Raw genomic sequence first — 13,836 nt, forward strand, 5'->3', positions numbered from 1 at the left:
AAACAAAGAAAGAGGATGTATCAATATGAAATATCTTTATTTTAATGGAATTTAATTGATGACAAGTTCAATCGATCTCACTTACTTGTTGGCATGCAAAGTATTGAAAAATATTTCTCTTTTTTAAGAAAAAAAATAGAGGTCAGTTAAAATATTTCTTAGCTGAATAAACATGTGTCTGTACATTTGGTGAAAATGCAAATTAAATATAAATAGTTTATATATTAAAGGTTATGCAGTTATCTACATTTTCAATTCTGTTTAACAAATACTTATTGTCCTCTTTTACAGACAATATCATCTTTGGAACCAGGAAAAGAGAAAAGGTTGCATATGACATTAAGGAACTTCTCTGGGAGAAAATATGCCTGAACTCACCTGTAAAAAACCAAAACTGGCTGATGTCAAACTGTTGTGCTTTTACAGCTATACTTCATTACTGAATGAAGTAAGTAAGACTGGACTATCAAAGAAATTGAGAACAGAACTTTATTTTCAGGCCTAAATTTTTCCTTTCAAATGAAACATGATATCTGAGCACATTTCTTGTTATTTGTAACCACCTTGTGCCTGCAGTAAAGCCTGAATACACAGATTGCAGCACCTGCATACTGTCTTGAAGACTTTGGAGGCATCTTGAGGGCAATAAGATGTCTATGCAAATTATGGTGGAAAACACTAATAAAAGCCTGTCTTCAAAACATCATTAAATTATTTCTGAGTCTTTTTTCTGAGTCCCGTACAAGGCTAGAATGCATGCAGTGAATGAGAATCCAGTCATTTACCATTCAGCTACCAAATCCCATAAAGTCTGATGAATTTCAGGTTCCACCTATCCCAATTTTTATGATTCTCCACAAGTATATAAGGCATAATTTTATATTCTTTAGAAAGAGACACTCAGAACAGTTAAGAGGCTAGTGAAAGAGCTTGCCAAACCACTTTCAATCAATTACCAGCAGTCCTGGTTAAATGGATAAGTCCCAGTTGACTGGAAATTGGCAACTGTGATGCCCATCTACAAGAAGGGTCAGAAGAACAACCTGAGGAACTCCAGGCCTGTCAACCTGACCTCTGTACCAGGGAAGGTCATGGAGATGATAATTCAGAATGCCATTGTGTGGCATATGCAGGACAACCAGGAGATCAGGTCCAGTCTGTAAAAGGCAGGTCCTGCTTGTCCAACCTGATCTCTTTCTATGATAAAATGACCTACTTATGAGATGAGAGAAAGGCTGTGGATGTTGTCTAACTAAACTTCATGAAGGCCTGACACTGTCTCCCACAATATTTTCCTGGAGAAACTGGAAGCCCAAGGCTTGGACATGTGTACCCTTTGCTGGGTGAAAAACTGTCAGGATGGCCAGGCCCAGAGTGGTAATGAATGCAACTAAATCCAGCTGAAGACCAGTCACCAGGAGGGTTCTCCAAGGCTCAGTACTGGGGGCAGTCCTATTTCATATCATATCTTTATCAACTACCTGGGTGAGGGGATTGAGGGCACCCTCAGTCAGTTTGCAGTGCAGACACTGTGCAGGAGTGTTCTTCTGATGGATGGTGGGAAGGGTCTGCAGAGGGATCTAGACAGGCTGGATTGATGGGCTTGTCCAGCCCAGGACCATTGTACGAGGGTCAGAAAGGTGAAGTGCCAGGTCCTGCACTCAGGTTGCAACAACCCCATGCAGCACTTCTGGCTGGGGACAGAGTGGCTGGAAAGCTGCCTGAGGGGAAAGGGACCTGGGGGTGCTGTTTCACAGCTGCATATGAGCTCGCAGTGTGCCCAGGTGGCCAAGAAAGCCAGTGGCATCCTGGCTTGTATCAAGAGTACTGTTGTCAGCAGGACCAGGACAGTGATTGTCCCTCTTTACTTGGCACTGGTGAGGCCACAACTCAAATCCTGTGTTCAAGTTTGGGCTCTTCACTTCAAAAAGCTCATTGAGGTGCTGGAGTGTGTCCAATGAAGAGCAATGAAGCTGGTGAAGAGTCTAGATCACTAATCTTTTTAGGAGAGTTGGAGGGAGATGAGGAGGCTTAGAAGAACTTCTGCTCTCTAAAACTACTGTAAAGGAGGTTGTAGTGAAGTGGGGGACAATCTATTTTGCCAGGTCTCAGATGAAAGCATGGGAGGAAATGGTCTTAAGTTGCACCAGTGAAGGTTCAAATTAGATATTAGGAAACATTTTTTCACTGAAAGAATAGTTAGGCATTGCAGTATGTTCTCAGGGAGGTGTTGGAGTTGGAAGGCTCTGAAAGTGTTCAAGAAGTGTCTGGATGTGGCTCTAGGGGAAATGGTTTAAGTGTGATTATGGTGGTGCTGGACTGATGGTTGGACTAGATGATCTTGAAGGTCTCTTCCAATCTTGGTTATTATGTGATTCTGCAAAGAATGGGTGCTATTGCTAACTATAACTACCATTAATTATCAAAATTAGTCATCAGCCTACTGTTACGTTTTTCTCAAATCTTTCCTGTTCATCAGACACAGAAAGTATATTTGACCTTTCAGACTAGAAAATGGGCTCAGGAAACTGTTCATCTTTTCAGCACAAAGAAGGCTGAGGATTGGTAATTCTATCCTTCCCTGCTTTATTATCTATAGAAAGAGGATGTAAACTTGGGAATGTATAACAGGCTGGTGAGTCACGCTTATTAACAGATATTTAGCCAGGCTCATTTGCTTAACCTTAATGCTTGTCACATGTCTTGCTACAAACTTCACTGTGCATTATAAAGGATTTGATATCATAGAAGTAATTATTCCAAAATGATCCTGATAGATTAAAAAAAAAAAAGCAAAAAAAGAAGGTAATTTGGTCCTAAACCCAACATACTCTAATGAGAAGTTTTCTGGGTCTGCAAATCCATAGTCATGTTTTATTTATAGCCTGCCTGTGATTCATCATTAGAGTTTCTTTCAGATTTTGAAACAAAAATTGTTCTTCCATGCACAAGTGTTTTTAGATAACCACAGCTGCTCCTCACTAGCTGCTCTTTCAATAGCAGAAAGCCTAACACTAGTATTCTTATGCATCTTTACTCTCTCTGCTGAAATTCAAACGTATTTCAACACACACAATCAATCCTATTGTAAGGAATTCAGGCAGCAGCCACTGCAGCCAGCATTTAGCTTGTCAGCAAAAACCCTTTTCATTCCAAAGAGGAACAACTGATGGAATGAAACTTTGCTCTTGGCTAGAAAGCCTTGAAAGGATTGTGCTGTCCCAGCTCTGCCCTGGCTGTGCCAAAATGCCTCTGAAGATGTTTAAAGCAATTGTTAGAAACTCTGCTTGGTAGGCAGCAAAAAAGGCAGGATACTGCTTAGCCCTTCTGCTGCTTTGGCATTGAGGGCTGCAATTTGAATTTTTCTGCGTATTGCTTGCTGGGTGGTAAAAAGATCAGTGGTCTAAAGTGATTTGTCATTGAGAAAATTATTTCTGGAGGTTTTGTGGTTGCAGTTAACATTTCTGTTCTCTTGATTTAAAAGCTTTCTCTGCAAATGGACAGTTTTACAGGTTGTTTAAGAAACAGAGCTTGAGCTAAATATTTCTGGTAACCATGTCTCGAGGATAAATTTTGGTCATCTCTGTACACACATTTCTTCCTACATATACCTAGTAAGGTTTGTTTCCACTGGGATAAAACCCTTAACTTAACACCCTATGTGCTCTTTCAGGATCTAATCAGACTTGAATTGAGAGAGACTCTGAGTTAAAGACCAGCTCACCTCCTCGGGCATTTCTTACTGTGTACCCTTACAGACAGTGCTGGAGAAGTGAGGCTACAGCTTCACACATATGACTGGCACAGCCACATCAAATGGAATTGGTTTGCTGTGTCCCCTTTGCACATCTCGCTGTTGGAGATGGGTACAAATAAAACCCTAGATCGATGCCAGTAGGGGTGCAGAGGTGATTGAGTGACAATGTAGTTTTTACTGCACTTGCCGCATTTTGTGTGCTGAAAACAACTGAAACATTGTGGCTGTAATCAGCACATCTGGGGAACTCATAAGATGAGTTTGTAATCTTGGCCTAAGGTTGCAACATGAATGCTCTTGCCACTTATACTACTGGCGGCTGACTGCAGTCTGGCAGCTTGGAGAAGGCAGAAAAAGCTGTAGGGAGTAGTCAAGTGGATGACTTTTGACTCTCTGTAAATAGAAAAGGAAAAATTGAGGCTTTTGAGCAGTCCTATAACCCCAGTATTTGCAAGTCTGCTATTTCATTCCTGTGGGCCACCAGAATACTTGTCTCTTTCAAGAATATGTTTGTTCCTCTTTCAAGAGTATTGTGATTATTTGGACCTACAGAGCAAAATGTGTCATACTGCATGGGTACTTTGTCTACTGCCCGTAAAAATAACATATACACCCATGAAAGTAGAGCAGCTTCACATAAATTTTGCTTTTCTCATTTTGAACTACATGTTCATACTTATTCCCTAAATATACATCTGAAAAAAAAAGTCATCAAGAGTAAGAGATTTCTTTTCAAGAGAGAAGGTATCACAGATGAAATACTCATACTGGGATCATATTTCTGCTGTTGGTAATCCTATATTCAATGTGTTTGGGAGGCAGATACATGCATTTTCTATTTGTTTTGTATGTTCTCAGTGAAAAACACATGCATAATTTCTATACCTCTTTTAATGTGTTTTCAGCATAAGCCTGTTTTCTATAAATTTATTTCCTGTGCCATATTTGTATGGAGATTACCTCTTAAATATGCTAAGTAGAGAGGTCAGAGCTCTCTTTATTTGTTAAATGAATTAGTGTTAGAGTTTCTGTATAATTCCAACACTGAAAGCATGAGGGAGGGAGGGAGAGAGGGAGAGAAGTAGTTAGAAGAACCCAAAGAAAAGTATTTTGCAAGTCAAAAATCAAAGTTGAGTTTTGCTAACAAAACTCAGCTTTGCCAAAAAATTCCATGTGAAGGAGTTAGTTTAAGCTAAAATATAAACTCCTCTCTCACTGCCTCACCCACTGCAGAAAATAGATTATGTATTTCTTTAAAATGTGACCTTAGAAATCTGAACCTGGGAATTGGTGGTAACTGGGGGAACAACTGAAGGTCTTTGAGCTCTGATTGGTGTGGGTAAGATCTATGTGTATTTGGATACATAGATGGAACTGATCCCATCTTTGCTTTGCTCTCTTCCCATTTCACAAGACAGAGTTTGGGCTGTCCTGCTTCTCCGAACAGACAACGAAGGCTCTGAACATACAGACCAGCTCCCTCCCTCTCTCCCTCAATTCACATTCATCTCCTGGCACGTTTAGCTCTTCCCTTCTGGATATGTGCACCACTTTCATGACTGCTACTCCGTGACTGATCATATATCCAGGGCTTCATGAAAGCTCTGATCAAGATTTGGTTTACAGTGATACACAGTGGTTTACAGCCAGGGGAACGGGGAAGTCTCGCCTGCAAATTTATGACTTTTAAAGAAAACCATGTTGGTTGCCTTTTGTGCATGAGGAAGGCTTACAGTAATCTTAAACTTAGATGAATAAGACGAATGATGAAATAGGAATCAGTTTAATATGAGGAAATGGACTGTTTGAAAGAGAGGGAAAAATTGAAGGATCTAGAGGCAAAGAATTGCTGATTGATCACCCATCATGACAGAAAAACAGGGGAGGGGACAGGAAAGAGACAAAAAATAGAACAAAAGAGTGACAGTCCCTGTAGAGGGAATAGCAAATTTGAAAGAGAAAGAAAGACCAAAGGAAAAAGATATAAGGCTTCTGATTGCTCTTTTGATGATGGTAGTCCTTTTGTTACAGGAATCAATAAAATAAGTCTACTTATCTAGCATCTGTGGTGATTTAAATCTTTACAGGCTGGGGGCTGCTTTTTACCATCTTCTGTTGGAGGTTGCCCAGCCCAGCTGCCCCAGCAGAGCAGAGACAGCAGCAATGGGCTTCCTTCATCCCTTTAGCCATCTGGCAGTCTGGGTTTGATGGCCAGGAGTGATAAACTTGAGTTTAACTACATGACTTCTCACTGAAGTAGATGGGATGCATGGACACAGTGAGTAAAGCAAAAGTGGTTCATACACATGAAGAATAAACAGACAGGGTCCGTGCTCCATCACTAAGCCTGCAGGTCCAGCAGATAAAGTCCATGTCCAAAGTTTCACCAGACAGCACTGTGGGAACCTCTGGCAGAAGATTGGTTTTTGCAGCCACAACAGTTCAGAGGCTTTTGAGGGACTCATATATCTGTTAGGTGACAGGAGGTATTCCAGTCAAATAAATAAGGTGTTTCTTCACTGGGAGCAATTTGTAGGATGTTGCCATGCTTTGTATCCATTTATTAAGAAAGAATTGAAAAAAGACATAGTTTTTTTATCCTCAGTTTGTGAAGCATGGGAGAACCAAATGAAAATTGCACTGCAGAACAGCTAACTCATTTACAGAAGGCTATCCCCATTTCAGGCCTTTATATGAAATCTCTGTGAAGCCACAAGGGTGAAGAAGAGGGCCTCAATAATTCAGTTAGATTATTGTATTAAAAATATTCTCTGAACTATAACACAATTAAGTCACTAGAGGAAAAAATAAAAGATGCATTAGACCAAGAAAATGTATTACATTATGATTGGTACCATAATTCCTGGGAGCAATAAATCATAATCATATATTTCCTCTTTGAAAGCCAATGGATATGGCTGTCTCTGCCTGGAGCTCTGGTCAAACTTGTATTCTACAGAAAATAAATTAAAATTTTCTGAAGTTAAACCTCTGAAAAGAAAACTTTAGCAGGCTGGATATTTTTCTTTAATATAACCAGTGTATATGGTTAATTTGCATGCACTGGTTTGGAAGCTCCAGCTATTTTTAAAAGTCATCAAAGTGATATATGCAATCATGTGAGAACAAAATATAATTTCATCATTTGTTCATAATGTTCTAATTTTTTTCCTCAAAATTTTGCTGAAAGTGATGAAAAATGAATTGGTATTGAATATTAGGGTCAAAATTTTCAAATTTGAGCGCCTAAAACTAGGTTTCTAACTCCATATTTAAATAGCTAAATATAAGTAGCCTGATTTTCAGAGCTGCTGAGCAATCTCAGCTGCCACTGAAATCAGTGGGAGCTTTAGGTAAATACCAGATTGCCTATTTAGGCTCATTATCATGTAAAGACTAAATAAGGATTGATATACTTTAGCCAATGTTATTAAAGAAGGTTGCTGTGGTAGAGGAGGGATCTGTAGAAGGGCACAGAAAACTCTTGGTGAGTTTCAGAGGCCAAGCTGCTGCTCATGTGGGCACAAACCTTTCCTAAAACATCTTGCCCATTGGCTTAAGCCATAACAAAGGGCCCCATGCCACTTTTGAATGGTCTCTGGGAACTAGGCAGCAACTGCTGTCCTAGAAAAATCATTGTACCAATCTCCTTTACTGTCTGAAGACTTTTCTTGATGTACAGGCTCGACCAAGCCTTTTCAGCTTCCTTCCATTCCATTCTTTCAAATGCAAGGTGGCTATTTCATTTCTCCCTATCCTGTTGCTGATGTCTGCCCTCCAACAGCACTCTCCAGCTGCGCATGGGCTCCTGCACGTCTCCCCATCCTGCTGCCTGTGTCAGAGGGAGAGGGACAGCCCTGCAGCAGTGCCTGCTTGCATTTCTTCCATGTGGTCTGGGACAATAGCTCCCACACTGCCTCATGCCCTGGGATGAGAGAGGCTTTCTTGCACGGGCGCTTTGCTGGGCCCTGCACTCTCAGACTATATTTTGTGAAGTGGTGCCATCTGATGTTGTTGGTTCTCCATAATGTCCCCAAGCCTCTTTCCCTACAATAAAGGTTGTATGATGTTTATCTTTACTCCTCATGGCTTTGGAAGCCATAAAGCTTCTCTGAACCCTCTGCAGAGCCCAGGAGGAGCAGGTGCCCAGCTGCTGGCCTTGCTCTCTCTCTCTGCTGAGCCCTGCAGCGACTGGATACTGCTGATTATGAAACAAAACAAAAGAGAAGCAGCTTCAATTGAACAAGCAATTGATGCAAAGATCAAAGAGGAAGCTAACAAAACACAACTTGAAAGAGAACAATTCAAAGCATAAAGCAGATGCTTTATTTTCTCTACCTTGTAGTACAGATACAGAGAAAAGCCTCAAGTCACTGAAGTCAACATCTGATCTGACAGAAGCCAGGATTCCACATCCAGTGTTTCAATCCCTGGTTTATGTCAGAGGTGCTACATTCTTCACATGTTTTGGGTTTTTTGGTTTGGTTTGGGGTTTTTTTTTGGTCTCATTCCACTTTATTTTCACAGCCATGGGAACTCTGTTTTTTAACACAGTCTTTCCTAGGAGTAAGATGGATATTCTGTGTGTAAACCCTGGTTTCATCAGGCTTGTGACCTTCAAGGGTTATATTTCTGTTTAGCTTCTGGAACCTCATTTGGCTATCATGGTCTCAACTGAGGTTGCAACAGGATCTGACAAAATATAATTTATGCTTTAAGTTTCTAATATTCTATTTGATGATTAATAATTTCACTGGGCATCAGTTTGTAGTCAAGTCTTCCATATAAAATATCTTCTTTTAAAAAATAAAGGAAATATTTATTAATTAACCTTTTTGGTAAAAATACAGAGAAGGACTGTAAATATTTCATAAGGGAAAAAAAGTAAAAAAAATTGTGTTTATGTTAACAAAAAAAATCAAATTCATATAAATGAGAAGTTTATATGCCTCCATGCCTGGGAATAGGTGATCCTTGGGAGAAGTGGGAAGAGCAGACTCCTATTTTCATATCAGTATAACTTTTGGTGCTGAAAGGAAGTAAAATTTGTACTCAAAGTCAGTGGACAAATTGCTCAACTTAAAGACATTGAATACAAAGAAAGGAGAACAGAATGTTTTGAAGGCACTTATAATCATCACAGCGTGAATATTGATGGAAAAAGATGAGGACATTAGGTTTTCTGAGGTGCCTGAGTGAATTATAAGCTTGAGAATCACTGAATTTGAATGATGATTTGAGACACCTGCCTGGTGTGACACAACACTGGGCAGTCACCCCTGTGCTCTTCACAGTTGGCCCTAAGGTATTTTGACAGGAAATTACCACAGAGAGTCAACACTGAATGGAATAATGTGGATTTCTGACAATAAGAGGGGGGCAACTTTTAGAAGAATTTCATGAGACACTTAGAGAGAAAAAAAGGTCTGGAAGGAAGAAAACAGGGAGTAGATAAAAGAGGCTATATCAATAGTCTGTGGCAAGAAAGCTTTCAATACTTTTTGTCGGTAAACATCTCTAAACAGGTTTTTGTGTCACATATCAGATATTCAGAGTGAATTGCCTTCTACTGTTATTTCCAATAATGGTGATAGAGATTATATTTTGATACAGTAAGTTATGAGCAAGTATCTTGTCTGAAAAGTGTTATTTCTTTTAGTTTTCATTGGCAATATTTCCATCATTGCTGCTAGACTGTATTGCCTCCCTCTCATACTACTCCACCATCTCTTAAAAAATGAGTCTTTAGCACAAGAGTTTCTGCCTCTCCCCATCCTTTTGCTCCATCCCCCACCATTAATTTCCCCTTTCCTGTCACATCCTGTCTCCAGTTCTGAGGTCTGTGGACTATTATCTGCCTCTCATCTCTTCAGTCCCTGCTATTTCAAGCTCTCTTTCCTCCTTTATTTCTGTTCTCATTATCTCAGCCTCACCTTCAACTCTGCTGGCTCCTGTCCCACTGCCTGCAAGCATGCTCTTGCATATTCTAGGTCAAAATAAGGCTTCTTTATTCAACTTGCCCAGTTACAATCCTATCTCCTTCCTCACCTTTGTTTTCAGCACTCTAAGGCCCAGATCCAAGGATCTATTTAGGCTCCTAACTTGTCCTTGAATGCCTAAAAGTATTCTGAATGCAGTACTGCCTCAGTTTTCTTTTCTTAGCTCTCATGATGACCTTTTAAATGTCCCTTGTACCTTGTGACAGCTGAATTACTTTTTTGGGAAATAACGTTTGCATGCTTTGGTTCCTTATGGAAGAGACTCTGTAACAACTGAGTAGGTTGCACTTGTGCTCCTACAGCCCCAGCATCATTCCCCTGGTATTAGCTACTTCCATGATGGGGCTGACAGGAAACTTCTTACTACGTTCATATTGGACTGGTTATCACAAATTAGTTCACAGAAATAAAAAGAGAAATGAAGAGTAATTTCCAGGTTCATTATATTCTCTCTCCATCAGCAAGAAGCCTTCCCGTTTTTTAACAAGATATATGGGCTATTCAACCCTTCTATGAATTTGCAGTCAAATAGGCTCCAAAGCTGGACTAACAGGACAATGACATACATGACTTCTTCACAATAAGTACATCTTAAGTTTTCTAATAAGTTTAATTCTGTGGAAGAAGTGTTCGGGACAGAGAGTAAATGGTAGCAGCTGAACACAAAGAACAGAGACAGGTGGAAGGAATTCAGCCAGCAAGCATGGAGAGAAAGACATTCCTTCATGGGGATTTTGGATTGCATGGGTAGAGCTGTTGAACCACTTGAAGGCTGTAGCACAAATTTCAGAGGATCCAAAGAGAGGATCTGGGTGTTGTAATGTGTCAAATCACAACATCTTTTAATGCTGTAACCACCTAGCAGTACTCACAATGCAGCATTTAAAAAGCCAGCTATGAGGGTCCATAAACTGGGATTCACCAAATCCAGCTGCTGGAGAAGGCAATTGGGAAGTGCTGTGCACATGTCAGAGAATTTGAGTACTTTTCTTGCTTATTAGTCTTTCAAGACACAGGCACTTGCAGAAAATTATCCCATCCTGTTCATTCCTTTGGGACTAATGTTGCTGAACTGTTTGCTGGAGTCAAGAAAATGATAAATCCAAGTCCTTAGTTAAAAAAAAAAAATGACAAGGAATTAGTTTTGCTTCCTAAAGCTGGCTGTGAGGAACATGAAGACCCTTAGCAATACCAGGTAATTGGTGTTTTCCTTATTAGCTCCCTGGCTTGTCAGAAGCTGGCAGAACTGCTATAAACATCTGAGCTCTGTGTTTACACCCCTGAGGTCAGCCAGCCAAGGTTCCTTCTTTGGATTCAGCTCACAGATGTTATTCTCTTAGTTGTGCCTGACAGTATTTTATGTTTCTTAACTTCGCAAATGAATGGTTAATGGCCTGGAACAAATTTTGGAAGGACACCTAAAAGAGAGCAAAACTGTAGAATGATGACTGCTCTTGGTACAGGCAGCAGGACACTGATTTTCTCATCTGGGCTTCAGGAGCTAAAGTGTTCCTAGTACTGACTTCCCGTGCCTGCCCATGGCAATGCTGTACACAGAGGTTAACAGCAAATCTACCAGGAGCTTTACAGTGTCCTGTGTCTGAGCTGACCTCGTCAGAATAACCTTAGTTTGATTGTTTCATCTTCGACTCCACAGCTGGTTGCAAATTACCTACAAGTGGGGCCATCAGAAACCCTCATTGCTTTCATGTCAATCTACATACAGTGGTTGATGATCATATTTTGGAGTTTCTTCACATTTTAGGGGAACAGAAAGCTGTGCTAACTTTCTTCAGTAGAGCATAACAATATCTTCCTCTCATAGAAATGAGACATAGCAGCAGATAACTATTTAAGTGACGTCAATAGCCACATTTTCCTTTTAATAATTTAGACACTATAATATGATTTGCTTAGCTAGATCACTTACTCCCTGTGTATCATCTCAGATCAACCACAGAACCAGAATTTATTAATACAACAGAAGAACATAAAATATAATTTTCTTCTTAAAAAATCTATTATAGTGTCAATAGGTTCAGCTGACTTTGAGCATGTGAATATATTTGAAACCTGCTATTAAGGCATGATCAATCACTGAAATCCAGTGGTATACAGAGTAGGGATGGAAGAAGGGGCATCCCATGGTGGTGTGACCTAAGACACAGTGGTCACAACAGAGGGCATGCTGGGATATTTTAAAAGGTCCAAAGACAGCACTGAAATTTTTGTCCACACACTCCAGAAAAATTCAATTAAATTTTGTTGAGCTGTGCTTACTTATTCTAGAAATCTGAACCAGCAGCCTTTAAGTGATGTAGCAATAAAAGCTGTCCACCTTGCATGTCATAGAAGTCTAGTCTGGGAAGTAAAAAGAAGAGAGGGAAAAAATGAGAAATGGATCTGAGATGAAAGAATGGAAAATCGTTCTGTTTTTTCCTTTCTTGCCTTCCCTTCTGGAGTGTTGCAAGGACCCACAGAAGGTGGAGTCTGGTGTCACACTTCACCCTATGGAGGCTGGGTTTGCAGCTGCCCTGGAAACATCCCTCTTGCTGCAGGGTGAGCAGTGCTGGGCTTGCTGCCAGTGAGAGGTCTTTGTTGTGATTGTGCACTTGCTTGAATTATGGGCTCAGTTCTTCCCTGTGCTTGGCTGCTGGGTAGGGCCCATGTGCAGAGACTTGGCATCTCTCTGCCCCTCTCCAGAGCTGTTCAGGAGTGCTGAAGAAGCTGGCAGCTTTACAGATGTGCTGGGATTCCCACTGTGGTATGGACAGCAAGTCAGGGCTCAGCTGGGCACTTGTGCAAAACTGAGTCCCCGTGCCAGGTGTCTGGCAATACTTACATTCTCCATTGATCGGAGCAAGTGACACCATCTTCATGGATATTTAGTAAACCAATTTTGGTAATATCTGGAGAGCAAAATATTCTAATGAGACATGTTTGCTTAACCTGGCATACAACCCTCCTGGCTATTGGATGGACAGACCAAGAATAATTTCTTCTGCTTGTAAATACTGACTGATGTATACTCAATGTGATTGTGTGCATTTATTACTTGAACATTAACAGTGTAATTACATATACAAGTATACAAAATATGTCTATGCATATATATTTGTATCTCTTCAGCCATTAATGTACTCAAGTCAGGAAAAAAAAAGATGTCTTTTTAAATAATATTCTTCTATAATTTTTTCCTGGCGTTGTCTCCTAAAATCACATTAAAAACAATAATAAAAAGCTGAATATAATAAAAAAGTGATGGACAGTGAGGTCATGGAAAGAAAACAGAATTTTGTCATTCAATATGATATTAAAGAAAAAATTGCCTCAAAATCTGGGGATTTTTTGCTTTCTCTTGTGATGGAAGGTGATAAATGTCAATGAGCTTTCAAAAAACCCACTAGATTCATTGGAGGCAATAATGTGAAAACTCTGTGCAACAATAAATTTGGAAAGTTATTTATTCTTGGGATTGAAGTCTTAGGCTGCAGGGGTAGCAGCACTTAAGGTTCTCACTTGGCTCATTTTCCCTGAAAATGGAAAATAAATAACTCTGTGACTAAGCCTTTTTGATCTCCATTTAAAATCCTAAAATAAAGGCTTTTAGATGCAAACTAGTTCCTCTACAGTAGCAAGCTCCCACTATCACTTACTGTAGCCTCAACCCTTTTCTGTGGCACCCCAAATAAATAAGAGGTAAAGTACCTCCATTCCTGGGAAGAAATTCCCTCACAGTTGCTACACTAGTGCCAATGTTCTGAAGTACCTGAATTTTTAAAGTGGTGAAATATCTGGGGATCTGGGATGTATGCTGAAGAGCTCTATCCATTAAGGAGAATGGACAAGGCAATAGTTCTTATTGTAACATCTTTATTTTAGGCACTTGACCCTGCATCAGCACCATTGTCCCTCACAGCCAGGTGTGGCTGTGCACCTCCCAAGCTGGGGAAGAGCCCAGGGGAGCCAGCACAGGAGTGCAGATTTCCATTAGCAAGAAAGGAGGAAAAGAGCGAAGAGAATTGGATCTAAGTATAATATTTGAGCCTTTATTCTAGCACTTCAATCAGGATTCATAAA

Source organism: Molothrus aeneus, chromosome 5, assembly GCF_037042795.1.
Source record: "Molothrus aeneus isolate 106 chromosome 5, BPBGC_Maene_1.0, whole genome shotgun sequence".
Classification (NCBI taxonomy): Eukaryota; Metazoa; Chordata; class Aves; order Passeriformes; family Icteridae; genus Molothrus; species Molothrus aeneus.